Source organism: Engystomops pustulosus, chromosome 2 (genome assembly GCF_040894005.1).
Source record: "Engystomops pustulosus chromosome 2, aEngPut4.maternal, whole genome shotgun sequence".
Taxonomy (NCBI): domain Eukaryota; kingdom Metazoa; phylum Chordata; class Amphibia; order Anura; family Leptodactylidae; genus Engystomops; species Engystomops pustulosus.
In genome coordinates this window covers 183,975,640-183,994,713 of record NC_092412.1, presented here as the reverse complement: position 1 = coordinate 183,994,713, position 19,074 = coordinate 183,975,640, and the positions used below count along the sequence as shown (strand labels likewise).

General features: G+C 42.9%; 2 long non-coding RNA genes across 3 annotated transcripts; one reads left to right on the top strand and one right to left on the bottom strand.

Moving 5' to 3' along the window:
- Positions 1–652: 652 nt before the first annotated feature.
- LOC140118991 (uncharacterized) lies at positions 653–9,116 on the bottom strand. 2 transcript variants are annotated; one of them, XR_011853300.1, is made up of 3 exons: positions 9,031–9,116; positions 7,768–7,850; positions 653–869 (listed from the first exon to the last, which is right to left on the bottom strand). It is a non-coding gene; the product is annotated as an uncharacterized lncRNA (long non-coding RNA). The 2 variants fall into 2 exon arrangements; XR_011853301.1 differs by having other exon boundaries at positions 653–866.
- Positions 9,117–9,223: 107 nt separating this feature from the next.
- On the top strand, positions 9,224–10,279 carry LOC140116669 (uncharacterized). Its single transcript, XR_011852895.1, has 2 exons — positions 9,224–9,641; positions 9,855–10,279. It is a non-coding gene; the product is annotated as an uncharacterized lncRNA (long non-coding RNA).
- Positions 10,280–19,074: the final 8,795 nt, after the last annotated feature.

The following is a 19,074-nucleotide window of genomic DNA, read 5'->3' as shown; positions in this document are numbered from 1 at the left end:
TTTTTGTCGCACGCGATCAGATTTTGGCGCATCATGCCAGCCGGCTTTCACATGACACAAAAACGGGGGGGGGGAGGGCGTCGTCGGACAATCCGACGGATTCGGACAACGCGCAGGATTTAACATTCAAAAACCATGCACTTACATGCAGCGGGAAGAAGAAGTTGAATTCCGGCGGACCTGAGCAGGGGAAGCGGCACATGCAGGAAATTGGACGCACAATCTTAGTGAATCGCGGCAGCTAGAAATCCTTGACGGACAACGCACCTCGGGGATCACGGCGGGATGGGTAAGTAAATGTGCCCCATAGTGTATAGGCTTTAACACAAGTCCAGAAGAAGACAAGCAGAATTTAGATGTTTTTATCTAGGTGTTTATCTAGGATGGTCCCCTGAATTATTATAGCAAGTAGGCCAAAGAAACCCTAGTCCAATAGTCTACACCAAGATTTGTGGTAAGGTTTATAGGGGTAAGGTTTATATTGGTCTTGGCTATAAATGAAAATTTTTTTTTTAATAATCGCTTCATTGACACATGCATAAAACAGAACAACATTGCAAATCAAGGAGCATTAGTTAAGGTACACTAGAGATGGTTGAATTGAATATTTAGCAAATAAGAATTGTATGTCACCAACTTTTATTAAGCGATGGAATGTTTTATTCTTTGTGTGTTCAATTAACTGGGTTACATAACAATACACCACTGCAATTATGACACTGGGTGTATAAAAGATAACAAACCACATTGGCATTACTGCGCTATGAGCTGCACAGAGGGGACAATTCTCAGGAAGTGTTTCTATAATGTACATTAAATACTTTTACCTGTCTGAACCAATTCATACACAGGCGTGGTTGGCTTTCCTGCTAAAAGAAAGAAAATAGCATCAAATTACAAACAATTACAAAACAAAATTGAACACTGGGTAATTTAGTGGTGGAAACTTTGAGGTGTGTAAATATTGGAAATTCATAGTCTATTGTATAAGTGTTATTGGATATTGTGTTGCTTTTAGGACCAAATGTGTATTCTGGTTAAGCTCATGATAACCCTTTGTAAAGGCAAGGAAAATATTGAATATGATTTTATTTATATAAAACTCTAATGTTTCTGTTCTTTGGAGTCTAGTGGTTGTTGTCATTCAGCCCTTCCCATATTACTATTTATACAAAGAGGGTGTGAATCATTGAGTGGGTCTGCCTATATACACTAAATATATGTAGAGTTAGGCTGCATTCACACTGCCGTTGCCCGCCATACCGTACCGTAGCGGGCACGTCAGCGCACGGGCAGAGGAGGAGGAGGTGAGCGCAGCTCACCCCCGCCCCTCTCCATAGGAAGTTAAGGCGCACGGCGCCGTACTACGGAAAAAGATAGGACGTGTCCTATCTTTTTCCGGGGTACGGAGCGGTACGGTGCCGCACATGTGCTGCACCGTACCGCTCCCGTTGGGCGTTGTGCGGCCATTGCCGTCTATGGGGGACGTATATCGGCCAAATATACATCGGCCGTATATAGGTCCTCCATATGGCAGTGTGAATGTAGCCTTAATATAACCGTTTTAGGACGGCTTCCACTTTCATTTTTGTTAAAATTGTGAACCAAACCTCTCAAATAATTTATTAAAGGGGTTTTCCCACGAATACAAGTTAGGCCCTGTCCACAGGATAGGACCTAACTTGCTAATCAGTGGGGGTCTCAGTGATGAGACCCTCACAGATCACGAAAACGAGGGGTCCGATGGGGTCCCATGTAACTCAGTCGGAACCCTCGTCTCTCCATGAGAGTCATGGAGCAGACGGCCGTGCATGACCACTCTGCTCTATACATCTCAATGGAGCCGATGGAAATTGCCAAGCACATCAGGATTTTAACCCAAGAAGTGTTTCATAGCGTGAGGTATTTTAAGAGCAGGTATGTTTTTTAAATATTGGCTACTGGGAGCAGCATTGTGAATACTGGGGCATAGGGACAGAACTGGCCAGTGGCACATTGTAACAGATTGGGGCAGATTTATCAAGTGTCTGAAAGTCAGAATATTTCTAGTTGCCCATGACAACCAATCACAACTCAGCTTTCATTTTACCAGTGCTCATGAATATTTTAAAGGGGAGCTGTGACTGGTTGCCATGGGAAACTAGAAATATTCTGACTTTCAGACACTTGATAAATCTGCCCCATTATGTGCAAAATGCACACATACTGTAGAATCGCTAGGGTTACCCTAGGGCAGTGGTGGCGAACCTATTGCACGCGTGCCAGAGAGGGCACGCAGAGCCCTCTCTGCTGGCACGCGTACCATCTCCCCAATCCCATCAAAGTGGGCACCGACACCTGCTGGGTACCTGCGCTCCGAAACCTGCGCGGCCCCGTTGAACTCCGATGCCTGCCGGGTCACAGCGCTCTACTGCCTGCGCGGCCCCGGCATCCTGCTGCCTGCTCGTTCACGCTGCGCGCTGCCTGTGGAGTCCCGTGGTCCCAGAGCGCCGATGTCTGCACGGCCCCGGCCCGCTGCCTGCGGGGTCCCAGTGCGCTGATGTCTGCGCAGCCCCGTCCCACTGCATGCGGAGTCGCGGGGGCTCAGCGTGCCAACATCTACTTAGCCCCGTCCTGCTGCCTGCAGGGTCGCGGGGTCCCCTTGCGCTGATGTCTGCGCAGCCCCGTCCCACTGCATGCGGAGACGCGGGGGCTCAGCGCGCCAACATCTACTTAGCCCCGTCCTGCTGCCTGCGGGGTCCCGGCGCCCGATGCCTGCTCCTATGCTTTGGCGGTGATGTCACCGCATCCGCGCCGGCACTTGGTAAGGCCCTCTGTGTTTGTCTGTCTATATTGGGGTGGGGGGTGAGGCCCTATTTCTATCCTGGGGTGGGGGGTGAGGCCCTATTTCTATACTGGGGTGGGGGGGGTGAGGCCCTATTTCTATACTGAAGTGGGGGTGAGGCCCTGTCTATATACTGGCTACTGGAGGGACTGGGTATTACCCCTAAACTCGCAATGCTGCAGCATTTCTCCTGTGTTGTGTATGTTATTTTCGGAGAAAATAAAACTTTTACTTAAAGAGCTACAGCCGCAGTACACAGCCATACACGGAGCTACAGCCACATTACACAGCCATACACGGAGCTACAGCCACAGTACACAGCCATACATGGAGCTACAGGCGCAGTACACAGCCATACATGAAGCTACAGCCGCAGTACACAGCCATACATGGAGCTACAGCCGCAGTACACAGCTATACATGGAGCTACAGCCGCAGTACATAGCCATACATGGAGCTACAGCCACAGTACACAGCCATACATGGAGCTACAGGCGCAGTACACAGCCATACATGAAGCTACAGCCGCAGTACACAGCCATACATGAAGCTACAGCCGCAGTACACAGCCATACATGGAGCTACAGCCGCAGTACACAGCCATACATGGAGCTATAGCCGCAGTACACAGCCATACACGGAGCTACAGCCACAGTACACAGCCATACACGGAGCTACAGCCACAGTACACAGCCATACACGGAGCTACAGCCACAGTACACAGCCATACACGGAGCTACAGCCACAGTACACAGCCATACACGGAGCTACAGCCAAAGTACACAGCCATACATGGAGCTACAGGCGCAGTACACAGCCACACATGGTGCTACAGCCGCAGTACACAGCCATACATGGAGCTACAGGCGCAGTACACAGCCATACATGGAGCTACAGGCGCAGTACACAGCCATACATGGAGCTACAGCCGCAGTACACAGCCATACATGAGGCTACAGGAGCCCCCCAAAATTTTTCTCTGGTGGGCCCAAGGTACACCAGTTTGACACTGATGGCAGTAATACAGTATTCATCACTATATTAGCTTCTAGTATAGTGTTATTATTGGTAATGTTGGCCTTTCTATAGTGGTCTTTATAACCAGAATTATGCTATTTATGTGGTTGTAATGGTGGCCTCATGATGTCAAAGTGTTATTTGTCTCTTGTATAGTGGTAATGTGGCGCTATTGGGCTAAATTGCTGTGTTGGCACCTTGCACTAGAAACTTCACCTTTGGTTTGCAGTTTGGGCACTCGGCCTCTTAAAGGTTCGCCATCACTGCCCTAGGGGGTCTGAAAATAGTAAAAAGAATTTTTTTTTTTTTTAAAATAAAATAAAAAAAACCCCTAAAAGTTCAAATCCCCACCTTTCCTTTCCCGGTGTTAAACCTAATAATTTTTTCCCACTTCCTAATACACAGCCTGGAATATTAAATACCATCACTATGAAGTACAATTTGTTACACAGAAAACAAGCCCTCATAGAGCTCTGTGCATGGAAAAATAAAAAAGTTTTTTGGTGGGGAGTTAAAAATGGAAACACAAAAAGGATGTCCGAAATCATAAACATGTTAGGGAGCTCTACATGCCAAAATTCATGATCCGTCAAAATATGTCAGTAATTAACCCAATCAATGAAAAAAAATGTCCAAATGTTAGAACTGATGCTTTTTTCTTTTCCCATCTGCTGTGGGTTAGTAAGCATCATACTGTACACCCACCATGAAAGCCTATGCTACCCCTCATCCAGACCATTGTTCTACCTGGTGACTCAATGTCCCTGCACTCAGGTGAGAGTGATGTGCTCACTCATAGTCTGTGCCTGCAGGGGGCATAGAACTGTCCTGTTTGCACATTCCTTAGATTCTTAATAGGCTTTCAAGTGGGACTATTCAGCTACACCTCCTGACCCCACAGCCAAATAGCCCCCAGCTTGTAAATGTGTCACCACAGTGTTCATTGTCACAAACAAAGTCATTAACACTTGGAGCTCAAAATAGAGGCCAGGGACAGAGGTACTGAAGTTCCTGCACGTTAGCTGCATTGGAATCTGCGGCCACTAGCAGCATAGCGGATAGCACCCATATAAATCCCATCCACATGCTGTGTATAAAAACCTACAGAGTACAATGATTTATAATAATTCCTTATGCAGCACTTCACAGAGCTTGTCAAATTGTCCCCTGCCCCCAAATGGGGCTCACAATCTAATCAACCTACTAGTATGTTTTGGAGTGTGGGGGGAAGCCAGAGGACCTGGAGGAAACCCATGCAAACACAGAGAGAACATACAAACTCTTTACAGATGTTGACCCTGGGACTTGAACCCAGGTCCCCAATGCTACAATGCAGAAGTGCTACCCACTAAGCCACCGTGCTGCCCTACTCATCAAATTGAATTCAAAGCAATAACTGGCATGCCATGAATTCTAGTTCCACAGAATAAACCTTCCCACACAACTTTACTTGGGTCGCAAACAGGGTTGGACTGTGAAATTGACAGTGAAATTGATTCTGGAGTCCCAACTACTGCTACATGGAAATTTTACCTGTATATTCTTAGGGTGCATTTACAGAATCCATTTTTATTAGGTTTTGAAAGGGACAGCAAATGCATCAGGCAAAACGCATCTCAAAACACATCAGTATTAATGATCGTAAAAACATGAATGTATTTTGAAGTGTGTTGTTTGCAATGTGTTTAAAACACAAACCAAACACATAGGGGCTTATTTACTAAGGGTTCCGCGGCCGCATTTCCGTCTGGTTTTCTGACGTTTTCGGGGATTGCGCCGCTGGCACAGGGATATAGAAGGGGATTGTGTCGCACACAATTGGATTTTGGCGTAGTGGCGCTAGCTTTCATGCCACAGAAATCGAGGGGTGGGCCGTCGGACAATCCGACTGATTGGGACAGTGTGCAGGATTTAACTTTAAAATTGTGTCGCAAGCCAAGCACTTACATGCACCGGGAAGAAGATGGTGAACTCCTGAGCGGAGAGCGACACATGCAGGATATCAGGCACATGATCGGGCGCAGCTTAAACTTAAGACCATGTGCACAAGATGCAATTGAATTGTGTTTTAAAATGCTTTTTAAGAGCATCTGAGTTTAGACGTAAAGTCTAAATAGATCTGTATTCAGGGAGGAGATTCTCCAGATGCACCTAAAATGTAATTCAATCTTGTGAAGATGGATGTAAGCTCCAGCATTAGGTAGGACCTATCGGTATAATCAGTGCCTATGCCAGCTCCTCTTATGGCCCCTTCACATCTCCCCCTCATGTTGTAGCCTCTCATCTCCCCTTCATACTATGGTCCTCTCATATTCCCCTCATATTGTGGCTCATCTGCTCTTCGAGGGGCGCACACCTGCCATGAGGCAAGTTGAGCATCTTGCCGTGCACCGGCCCCCCACCTCCACAGTGCTTCCACTCTCCTCCCCCCCGCCAGCCGGCATAGAACTCTCACGCTCTGTCCGGTGGCCGACACTGTGCTCCCACCCCCACTTCCTGCATACCCCTACTCCAGGTTCAACCCCCCTCCGCTCCTGTCTCCCGTCCAGCACCATGCTCCCAGCTCAACCCACCCTCCGTCCGGCATTATGTTCCCTGCCAGTCCCGCTGGCCGACATTGAACTCCCGGCCGCCGTTTCAGTACTCGGTCTGGCACCGTGCTGCAATGAACTCCCGCCCGCACGTTTCAGTACTCTGTCCGGCACTGTGTTCCCATTCCCCGCATACCTCCGCTCCCCTCTCCCGGCAATGGCCCCCGCTCCTGGCCCGACACCCGCTCCCGGATTGATACGCTTCATGGTGATACGCTGTATGCACTTTATACTACATGGCAGCACGCTGTATGCATTTTATACTACATGGCGGTACACTTTATCTATCTTATACTATATGGCGGCACGCTGTATGCATTTTGCATTGCTTTATTTTTACACCAAACCAAAATGATGGATCTGGTCCTGACACTCCCTGATATATTACATATATGGGGAGGGGGCATCACTTGCTTACAGTGTCGGACTGGAGTACCTTGGGCCCACCAGAGAAAATTTTTTGGGGGGGCCCACCCTTCATGTAAAAAGAAAGACTACCAGACTTCTCGTAATTGAAGTGTTAAACACGTTCTGGCAAATTTATTAGAAGTGAGGAGCGGTGCTGTGTACTGCGGCTGTAGCTCCATGTATGGCTGTGTACTGCGGCTGTAGCTCCATGTGTGGCTGTGTACTGCGGCTGTAGCTCCATATGTGGCTGTGTACTGCGGCTGTAGCACCATGTGTGGCTGTGTACTGCGGCTGTAGCACCATGTGTGGCTGTGTACTGCGGCTGTAGCACCATGTGTGGCTGTGTACTGCGGCTGTAGCACCATGTGTGGCTGTGTACTGCGGCTGTAGCTCCATGTATGGCTGTGTACTGCGGCAGTAGCTCCATGTGTGGCTGTGTACTGCGGCTGTAGCTCCATGTGTGGCTGTGTACTGCGGCTGTAGCTCCATGTGTGAGTGTGCACTGCGGCTGTAGCTCCATGTGTGGCTGTGTACTGCGGCTGTAGCACCATGTGTGGCTGTGTACTGCGGCTGTAGCTCCATGTGTGGCTGTGTACTGCGGCTGTAGCTCCATGTGTGGCTGTGCACTGCGGCTGTAGCTCCATGTGTGGCTGTGTACTGCGGCTGTAGCTCCATGTGTGGCTGTGTACTGTGGCTGTAGCTCCATGTATGGCTGTGTACTGCGGCTGTAGCACCATGTGTGGCTGTGTACTGCGGCTGTAGCTCCACGTGTGGCTGTGTACTGCGGCTGTAGCTCCATGTGTGGCTGTGTACTGCGGCTGTAGCTCTTTGAGTAAAAAGAGCTGATTTTCACCTCTTAGGAGAAAATAACACAGCACAGGAGAGATGCGGCAGCATTGTGAGTTTAGGGGTAACACCAACACTTACTATAAATCTAGCTTTCATCTTCTTCTATGACATAGCCTGCTGTGTCAGCTTCATGAAGCCCCCAAGCTTTTTTTCTGTAGATTCTGTAGAACACAAAAACATTTTAGGCTCCTCACTTCATAAACAGTGTCCCAAAGTGGGCAATTTTACAATGATGACCCCACTGTAGCCAGTATTGTTATCATGGCCAGAATAGTCACCGGGCCTCCCCCCAGTAGCCAGCATAGTCACCGGGCCTCCCCCCAGTAGCCAGTATAGTCCACCGAGCCTCCCCCCAGTAGCCAGCATAATCCCGGGCCTCCCCCCCAGTAGCCAGCATAGTCCCGGGCCTCCCCTCACCCCAGTATAGATATAGGTAATCCCCTCACCCCAGTATAGATACAGGGTCTCCCCTTAGCCCAGTATAGATATAGGGCCTCCCCTTAGCCCAGTATAGATATAGGGCTATAGACTATAGGGCTATTTGTAATAGACAAATCTATAATAGACCATGCCAGAAGCAGTGGTATTGTTGAATAAAGAAGCAGTATATTGTATGAACAAGCAGACCTCCCAGCACTCAAACAACCTCAAAAGGTAAAATGTTATGCCCTTTGGAAGATGGAGACACAGACCTTCCAGAGTTTAAGCACCCAGGTTTGTACACCAAAGTTTATAAAGGTATTGGCAAGGCATGATATACTATTTTTTCCCAAACGTACTAAAACAATAGAAAATGACATACATTTGGTATCTCCATACTCATACTGACTTAAAGGAAACCTACCACTTGAAGTGGCAGGTTTCCGATGGCAATACCGGGCACCAGCTCAGGGTGAGCTGGTGCCGGAGCTTATTTTAGTTAGTGTTTTAAACCGCGGTATCGCGGTTTAAAACACTTTTTAAACTTTATAGCCGGCGCAGGCAGGTACGCGCTCGGCACTTACCGTGCGCGCGGCTACATAGGAAGTGAATGAGAGCCGCGCGCATGGCAAGCGCCGAGCGCGTACCTGCCTGCGCTGGCTATAAAGTTTAAAAAGTGTTTTAAACCGCGATACCGCGGTTTAAAACACTAACTAAAATAAGCTCCGGCACCAGCTCACCCTGAGCTGGTGCCCGGTATTGCCATCGGAAACCTGCCACTTCAAGTGGTAGGTTTCCTTTAAAGAATAATGTGTAAATTTATGTTTCATATGCTGCCACTCATGTAACATCCATCTCCTCTCCAGAGGGAGCCCATATACAGACGTGCGAATGGAGCCTTAATTGAATTTAACATTTTACTTATAATGGATTCTGAGCGCCATTGTTTTTTTCCATTTTCTCCCATAAAGTATTTCTTTTTGTTGATTCCGACACTAGAGGATGTTCTCCAGTCTGCCTTGTTTATCGACTGTATATGATGATGTCACATGTATGTCACATCTCATTATGTCATCACAGGAAGCCAGAAATGGATATAACATAATGGCAGACATTCTTTACTGGACATCACATAACAATAAGACCTGACATTAAGCTATGTAGACATCACCAAATCATTAAGGAATGTATGTTTTTGTTTTGTTCTCTGGCACTTAATGCTTAATTATAGTCTTGGAAAACCCCTATAGTATCTGGAATTCACAAAAAGAGAGGAAAGCTCAGGCTTGTAGACTCTGCCGGTACACTGTGTCCCATTCCTCCCTTATAGGAAGTAAACAGGATACCATATAACACCAACACCCAGTTATTGAAGGAATCATAGTCTGCAGGCCCTATTGTTTGCTGTTAATTCACTGTGCTTTGCATATGCTTGCTGCAGTATTAGATGTGACAGCTCACTATACCCAGACATCACAATGCAGGTAAAGAACATTTGGGAAAGTATCCTTTCAAAGGGACTGGAATAAGAGGTACAGTATGTTTGAGCAAAGCACTAATACTTATTGAGAAACAGAAGACAAACCATGCCAACATCCATTGGAACTTACTGGACATGGGGCCAGTCTTCATAAAGTTTGAATGGTGTGAATGTGTCCACCACTTTAGCTGTTATTTGAGGGTAACTTTGAGCAGCTGATTGTAGCGTTTCTTGTACATTTCTTCTTGTTTTGTCTCAAAACAAGCTTTCTCTCAAGCATCAAGGCACAAAGAGTCGGCAGGGGTCACAGGAAAAGGCAGGCAATATATCAAGGCAGCAATCGGCCACCGCCAATTATCAGCGCGCTGTCCCTTTAAATTTCACAGAGCCACCGCGCACGTGCCCTAGGGGGCGGGACACACGTGCCACAGCACAGGAGCCGTCGATGGAGCTTGGATAGATAAAAATGGCTGCCGCGCTGGGGTGCCGTTGCACGGAGGGACATGGGTGCGCCTGTGACCCGAGGTTTGGGTCGCAGGAGCACTTGTAACAGTATGCAGCGTGCACAATGAAGCCAGTATGAGTCATTGAGGCATTGAAAGCGGAGGCACCGGGAGCTCCAGATGTCCCTGGCGTCTCATAATTTACTATGGAATTCACAATTTGTGAATAAAGTAATTATCACATTCATTGAACCTGAATGCTGAATTTCTGCAGTGATATCCTACTCAGGCACCTCTTAACCACTAGGAGTGATGTGTATTCTACATAAATTGATATGTCTCATCGGACTTACATCTAGCTAAGTATAATTGCCCCATAAGGATGTGTTTAGTAACCTAACCTGGTAGATGTCAAAGCGGCACTGGTCAAGCGCAAGAGACATGAAACGTATATAGTACAGAAATGTCTCCTATAAGTCACCACAATGTTATATCCTGTTAATAAGGAGGGTTGAGGATTACCACTATCTATCACTTGGGGGCCCACTTGGGTGGGTTTTGTTCCCTCCTCATGCTCAACCCTAGCTACACCTCTAACTGTAATATATAACATGTATTTCACAATCCACTACAATATATGAAGCTGAGAAAATGACTGTGAGGAAACATTATATAGGATGTAAGGACATAGTACTTTGTGCAATAACATTCATATGTATTACATAAGACAAGAACAAGATTAGCTCACAAGTAATATGTTTGCCTGAGGGACAATGTGTACATTGCTGTCTACCATATAATTACAGGACACTCCAAATACTGCCCCTTACTACTGTACAAGGACAATGCTAGGACAGTGTCATCAACTGTTGTTCATTATTTGTCAGTCAAGTCAAGTACACAGCCACTGCTGACATCACAGAGTGCGCTGGCCAGGCCGTGTGGACGGAGGCGTCGAAGTCCTGGTGCCACCTGAAGAAAGAAGAGGCGCTGCAGACGGACCTGCCGCGGGCATGCAGATGGAAGCTGGGCGGCCCGGGCCATAGGAATGTTAAGTACTGAGTTTATTATTTTTTTTATATACCTGAGTATAAGCCGAATGGGGAAATTTCATCACAAAAATTGTGCTGAAAAACTTGGCTTATACTCGAGTATATACGATATATCCAAAACAAAGACACATATACACCCAAAACACTAAATCTATGTGCCTCCAACTTGAACAGTAATGAACATACCCCAACTGATGCTGCAGTATTTGCCCCATAGAGTGTGTTGCCATTTTTAGTTTTGGTCTTGATTTGACCCTGAATGACCGTGCCTTTGAGTCCAAATACCAGTACAGGCAGTCTCGATAAACATCCGATAAACAGACCACCCCTAGTTACAAACAGAACCTCTCTACCCACTGTGACCTCTGGTGAAGCTCTCCGGCAGCTTTTACTTTAGTCCCAGGCTGCAATGAACAACTGTAAGGTCTCTGCATTGATTCTTTATAGTTGATCCTTGTTCCCTTGTCAACCAAAAATGTTTCAAATCTAATTGTTACAGGCACCAAAAAAACTCTGGCACAGGGTTGGATTGGGCGTGCCTGGCCACCTGGAAGCTGTTGGAGTAGAGCTTCCCTGCCCCTGTAAAGCAAACAGACAGGGGCACAGCATGGAGGGTCCAATGTGTGGGACCCTGGGAGGGAAGAAGTAGGTAAGTACACATTTATTTATTTATGCAGCCCCCACTTACACCCTGGCCACCTTGCTATTATTTGTAAGTTATTTGTATTATTCTTAGACAACTCCTTTAAGAACAAACCTGTAGAACCTGGATAAGGCCTAACTTTTGTTCCTGGGAAAAGCCCTTTTATTTCAGACATCTTTGATAACTGTTAGAACTGTTTATTGTATCCTGGGACTAAAGTACAGTAAATTACCAACATCCAGAGGGCCGTCGTCTGTTAGTCAGATGTTCTTAAGTAGGGGACTGTCTGTTTAAAGTGACCACCTTTGATATATATTACCCCTATAAATAATTTCAGATTGATTTCATGTATAGTGCCCTCCATATTCTTTAATAGTGTATGTAACTTATACTAGTTTTATAGTAAGTTTTATATGCAGTGTAATGCCCCATTTTTAATACATAATTATCTCTTTATTATATATTTAAAGTAATGTAAGCTTTCTGTGTAAGTCCTTTCTCTTCTAATGTTAAGCTAATTTTGTTTTCAACATACTGAGAGAGTAGCTGAGGTGCGGTGCTGACTCACCATCATAACAATAGTAGTATACTCCTCCTCTGTCCTGAAATGGCAGATACTTAACCCCTTCTTTAGGCAGGAAGTTTAGCACTATACAGCACAACATGTTGAAAGTTGGTATTTCATTTGGTGCTTTAAACTGATCAGTCAAGGAAGTACTGGAGTCATATTTATTTCAGTGAAGGTTTGGGAATTGTTCCATAAATATTAAGAAGCAAGCTTAACAGGAAAAATTACAAATCAGTATCACCTCTCTCACAGAAAATATTTTCCGATAGTAATCTGCCTCAAATGAACAACGTATACATATAAATAATTCATGCTATCTACCAAATACGTTACACAAGACAATATAGTCTCATTTAGCAATTCTACTATCCTTGAGCACTGGAAAAGTTCACAATTTAGATAAAACTCACTCATTGTCACCACTCAATGGGGGAGATTTATCTTTTAAAGCAGAACTTTTCTAGTTGCCCATGGCAACCAATCACAGCTCAGCTTTCATTGCTCATGAATATGTTAAAGGGGAGCTGTAATTAGTTGCCAGGGGAAACTAAGCACATTCTTACTCTTAGGTAGCTTGATAAATCTCCCCCATTATCTATATAGAAAGGGGGAAATATAGGGGTTGCTGAGGTTGCAGTGAAACCTGGGGCTAAGGGTCTGAACAGCCATATTGCCACATAATGGCTAACTGTATTTTTATGCTGTGCTTCTTATCTTGATTGAGGCATCAGTATGCATTAGTCTGTGCTATTATGCTAAGCTTAGACTATTATTTGGCTAAGTTCACATCATCATTTCGCCCCTTTCCTTTATGCACATCACTTATTATAAATAATGGGAGCATAAAGGAAGGTTCCCTTCCTAAAGAGAAGATAAGGTGAACAGAGGACCTTCCAGTTCACCTTCAGTATTTAGTTTGTGTTTTGCTTTAATGTAACCGTAATCCGCTCATGTGAACTGGGGCTTACTCGTCCTTTAAATGTGGGATCACTGTATTATATTTTATTTTTGTACAGTTTATCTTATAATTGCTCCTATTTGCTTGTAGACTGAAAGTTCTTGTGAGCAGGGCCCTCATTTCTAATGGAATATAAGTTACCTATAAAAAATAAAGACTATTAAGAACAGTAGAAACTTGAAATCTATATGGATGACAAATTTTAATGTTATCTGCAAAAAGTATAATATGTTAAACCCCTAAGGATAAATCCTCAATATCAACTATGTGAAAACCCTTTAGAGGAGTATTCTGGGGAAGAATTTAGACCCTCATTTTTGCCTTATTTGGGCCTTCATGGGGCAGTTTTTGATACATACATATTATATTGCATAGCAAATTACAAATAAATGTATAAAATGAAAGGAACTGAAACTATTTATAGTTTTCCACAACTCCTCAGTACAAAGGAAAGGGTTCATGCACGAGTGATTCTGCTTTAATCTGCTACAGGTTGTTGGGGTCACAGCTGTCAGACTTCTACTGTAGGCACTTTTCATTCTTTTCATCTTACTCAAGTAGGTTTGCAAGTTGTTTGTTGGGTTAACCATACTTTATGTGTCTATGCCTTGGAGGTATGGTCATGTTCTGTTTTGTTATGACCAATGTTTAGGTTTCCAAGATCTAACCATCTTGCTATTTTCTATGCATCAAAATTCTTTCCTTTGTCTTTCTTCATACTGTTGATGTACTAGCTCTCTACTCCACCCCGATCAAACATGCTAAATCCAGTCCTCACACCAGGCATGTTTATTAAACCTATCCCAAAACACAACTACACCTACAGAAGGCACCCCAAGCACTTCACTCCACACCTCTGCAGTTCTACATTACAGAGTGACTTTACATCTGTCCGTTTCCCAATATTTTATTTGACCAAATTAAAAAAGTCACTTTCCTGTTGTCCCAAAAATACAGTAAATACACAATAATACAGGGTTGGACTGAACATAACTAGATATAGAAGATTTGGGATTATGTATGGTCCTTAAACATAAATGTACCAGAATCAAGTGATTCCAATAAATTATTAGTCATTGTATACAAACATTAAAGTTATTTAATCTTATTACCCATTTAAATATATAAAATTCATACAAAATTCATAAAATAACCAGAATATATTCTATATTGTACTTATGATACAGAGCACAAAAAGTTGCAGAAAGTTATTGTTATAGAAAATCTCTATCTGCAGTATTATTATGATAATTATTATAATTATGTGGTAATTTTCACTGTCAACAGTTATAAAGTCACACAATATTTTTCTCTGTATTATGAGTAATAATGCTCAAAATTGTAAAAAAAATAAAAATAAAGAAAAAAGCTTAATAAAAAAATAGAAAAATGCTTACACATTCATAAAAATAGGTGCACAACAATTGCACAATAGTTGTAAACAAATGGGTGGATCGAAATCCAGGAGGCTTATGCACTATACCTGCAGCACATAAATATTTGAACTGCTATAGCATTGTAAACATTTTTTTGTAATATAAGGAACTCAATAATGTTCAGATAATTACATATGAGTCCAGGTTCCGGCTTAGGGCCTAGGAGTGTAAAACTGACACATATTACAGAGCAATACAGAAGTACAGCAGTATATTATTTTAGCAATGGTTATTTGAGTCCATTTATGGGACTAAAAAAGGCCTGTGTAGTGTAAAATGCTAATTGGCTATATATGTAATGTGCTATTCATATATGGCACACAAAAAAGGATTTTTCACTTTGAATACTGGTAAAACAAAAATACACCACTCAGAAAAAGGCTTGCAATAGTTAATCAATACATTATATGTAGCCCAAATTGGAACAATTTAAAAATACAACTCATTCCATTTAAACAAAACCGCATATAGCTATATATATAATATAATTAGGTTATAACTCTTGCATGTAAAAATAAAAATGTTAAAATTATTTGGACTGTTATGCATAAAATATCTTGGTATATTGGGGGTTAAAGGGGTATTCCAGGAATCAGCATAATTCATATACAAATTGATCATTGAAATATGAGCTTATATGTAATTTGTTGTTATTAAAAATGTTGCTCCTCTTAGCAGAAAAATGTTGTTGACATAGACTATAATGAAGAATTAAAATGCTAATGGCCCTTTAACCCCTTAAGGACCAGGCCCTTTTTTGTTTTTGCGTTTTTATTTTTCACTCCCCACCTTCAAAAATCTATTACTTTTTTATTTTTCCATGTACATGTGTGATGGCTTATTTTCTGCGTAACAAATTGCACTTCGTAGTGATGGTATTAAATATTCCATGCCGTGTACTGGGAAGCAGGAAAAAAATTCTAAATGCAGTGAAAATGATGAAAAAACACATTTGCGGCATTTTTTGTGGGCTTGGTTTTTACAGCTTTCACTGTGCTCCCCAAATGACCTGTCATTCATTGGGTCAATACGATCACGGGGATACCAAATTTGTATAGGTTTTATAATGTTTTCATACATTTACAAAAATTAAAACCTCCTGTACAGAAAAAAAATTCTTCATTTTGCCGTGTTCTTGCGCTAATAACTTTTTCATACTTTAGTGTACAGAGCTGTGAGTGGTGTCATTTTTTGCGAATTTTGATGAAGTTTTCAATGCTTCTATTTTTAGGACTGTGCGACCTTTTGATCACTTTTTAGAGAATTTTTTCTATTTTTCAAAATGGCAAAAAATGCCATTTGTGACTTCGGGAGCTATTTTCCACTACGGGGTTAAACACAGTGAAAAACGGTTATTATATTTTGATAGATCGGGCATTTTCGGACACGGCAATACCTAATGTGTTTATGATTTTTACTCTTTATTTATATTTATATCAGTTCTAGGGAAAGGGGGGGATTTTTATGTTTTTTTAATATAATTTTTTTTTAACTTTTTTTTAGTTTTTTTTTTACTATTTTTCAGACTCCCTAGGGTACTTTAACCCTAGGTTGTCTGATTGATCCTACCATACACTGCCATACTACAGTATGGCAGTATATGGGGATTTTGCATACCATCTATTACAGTGTGCAGATCGCACATTGTAATAGAGAGCCTCGATCATGATAGCCTCGGATCTTTGTGTGATCCGAGTCTGTCATGACAACAGATCGCAGCTCCCCGGTGTGGCCCATGTGCCACCGACTCTTTAATGCCGCCGGCGATCAAAGGGTTAACACCCGCGAATGGTGCAAGCACCGATCGCGGGTGTTAGCGACGGGCGTTTGCTTCATTATGAAGCAAATACCCGTTGAGTATGAAGAGGGCTCCGCCCGTGAGCCCTCTTCATACTCCCCCATGCGCAGCAAGACTTAAGGGTACGTCTTATTGTGCTATGGGGTTAATCAGTCCGTTTATTTTCTCTGCGTGGAACAGACACAGGACAGAAGATGGCCGCTGTGTCCACATCACACGTCCTGCACCTGCATGTGGTCATCACTATGTTTGGCTGTGGTGCATTGGCTGCAGTGCATGCAGTATGGCCAGTGTTGTGGTGAGGCGTCATCTCAGTGAGGTAATGTGCAGTGATGGCAGTTACACACATCATTACCATGACAACAGAGCAGGACAGTCTGTTACATCATCACTGGGAGCAGAGCATAAGAGGGAGGATGAGTTACTGAGAACTAATGGATCATGGGACTTGTAGTTTCCAGTGGTGGCCATCTTGAAGATAACTCTGCCTACTTTTGAAAGCCCACAACATTTAGTGAATCATAAAATTAAACTATTAAAGCTGCAATTTCTGACTAATGACATTTAGTTGTGTTATAATTCATTTATTTATAGCATTATGGATTTTTGTATCAGATGTTCATATTCCCAGGATACCCCTTTAAGTTTATTATTATTAGCCTGCATATATAAAAAAAGCACACATCAAAGTATCACTGTTCAAATAAAACATGGCCTTTAACCTCTCCATAGAGCACTCCATTCTATCCAGGTTGTGAAACCATCTGCTATAGCCAGGGATCTATCAAGGTGACGTATCCAGCAAAATGTAAGATCTAGTTTGTCACAAAATCTTCAAAGATCGCTATATACAGACGGTCCCCTACTTAAGAACACCTGACTTATATACGACCCCTAGTTACAAACGGACCTCTGGATTTTGGCAATTTACTGTACTTTAGCCTTAGGCCACAATAAACAGCTATAACAGTTATCACAGGTGTCTGCAATGAAGCTTTATTATTAATCCTGGTTCTTATGACAATCCAACATTTTTAAAATCCAATTGTCACAGAGACCAAAAAAAATTGACTGGTGTAAAGTATACAGTTCCGACTTACATACAAATTCAACTTAAGAACAAATCTACAGACACTATCTTGTATGTAACCTGAGGACTGCCTGTATGTGCAATTTTCTTTTGAGTGTGTGCAGTGTATCATGAATTGCGTTCCCAGTGTATAGATTCAGAACTACTATTTTCACATATGTTTGCTTAATGCAAGAATGTTTCCAACAGCTTAGCCACCTGTCATTTACTTCACCGCCCACTCAGCACACTTTTTCAGTCCATAAGGAACATTTGTTAACCTGTTGCAGCAATATTTATTTATGGAAGATCCTTCACTTCACTGCCTGTTTAGGGGTTGGACTATTTGGGTCTCCAGCAAGCAGGAGGAGTGGCAAGTGTTGCAGAATGGAAAGTTGATGCTCATGTTGGTGCACTCTATTGACTTTTTTGGGACAGAGGGATATAGCTGTTCCGGAATGAAGTGCTGAATGGAGTCAAACTTGACTTTAATTTAAAGGGCTTTTACAGGAATATGGAAACCCCCAAGGGGTTGTGGTAAGGAAAAAGAAAGTATGCATTCATGTCCTGCTAAAGCTGTGCTTTGTCAGGCTTTTGCCTGTGTGGAGGTTCTGCTGAGTCACAGGACCAGCTTCATCCAATGAATGGCAACCTCGGACCATAGGACATCACTTCTGTTTTCCATGGGATTTCTTTTTAAGTAGATTATTTTTTTTTTAAAGGAACCTGTGTGAAGATTATGGGGCACATTTACTTACCTCTCCCGTTGATTCCACCGATCCGTAATGTCCGATGAGGATTCGGGTAGCTGTCCTTGGATGTGACCACCGTACAGACTGGCAGAGGTTACCACATATGCACTATTGAAGTACCTGACCACAGGACGGCTATGAGACATACAGTAATTACCGGCCATTTCATATGGGAAAAAAAATTTGTTTTGTTGTGGAATCACGCCAGCAGCGGTGGTTGTATTCATGGACAGGTATCTCAGTTCTAAATGACAACATGGCTAAAGTATAAATAAAAGATCAAAAATATATTTAAAAAATTAATATACCACAAAAACCTTGTGACCTCCAGTCACTAATGTCACGCTATACAACACCCACTTACCCTAAAACATATATGTGCTATATAAAAAAGTTTGGCACAAAGCACTAAACAATAATAATGTCTGTTTTACGTTAACAATTTGTTACAGTCAGACAAAAATGCAAATTTTTACTATTTTATGAGCTTTTAAGCATGACATTTTGTACTAAAAAGTAAAAATCTATAGAAAGAAATAAAATAAGTATCCTGTGTTATTCAAGAAAAAAAACGCCAGAAAAGTTAGAGCCATTTTAATAACACGTGCAAAAAAAGAAAAATTGTGTCTGGTCCTGAAGGCACTAATTATCCTGGTCCTGAACTGGTTAAACTGGTGAAAATGTGGCATATTAAAACTAGGGCACTCCTCCTAAAGATGTCACTGTGTAAAACCAATATTAGATATGGCTGCTATTTATTACTATA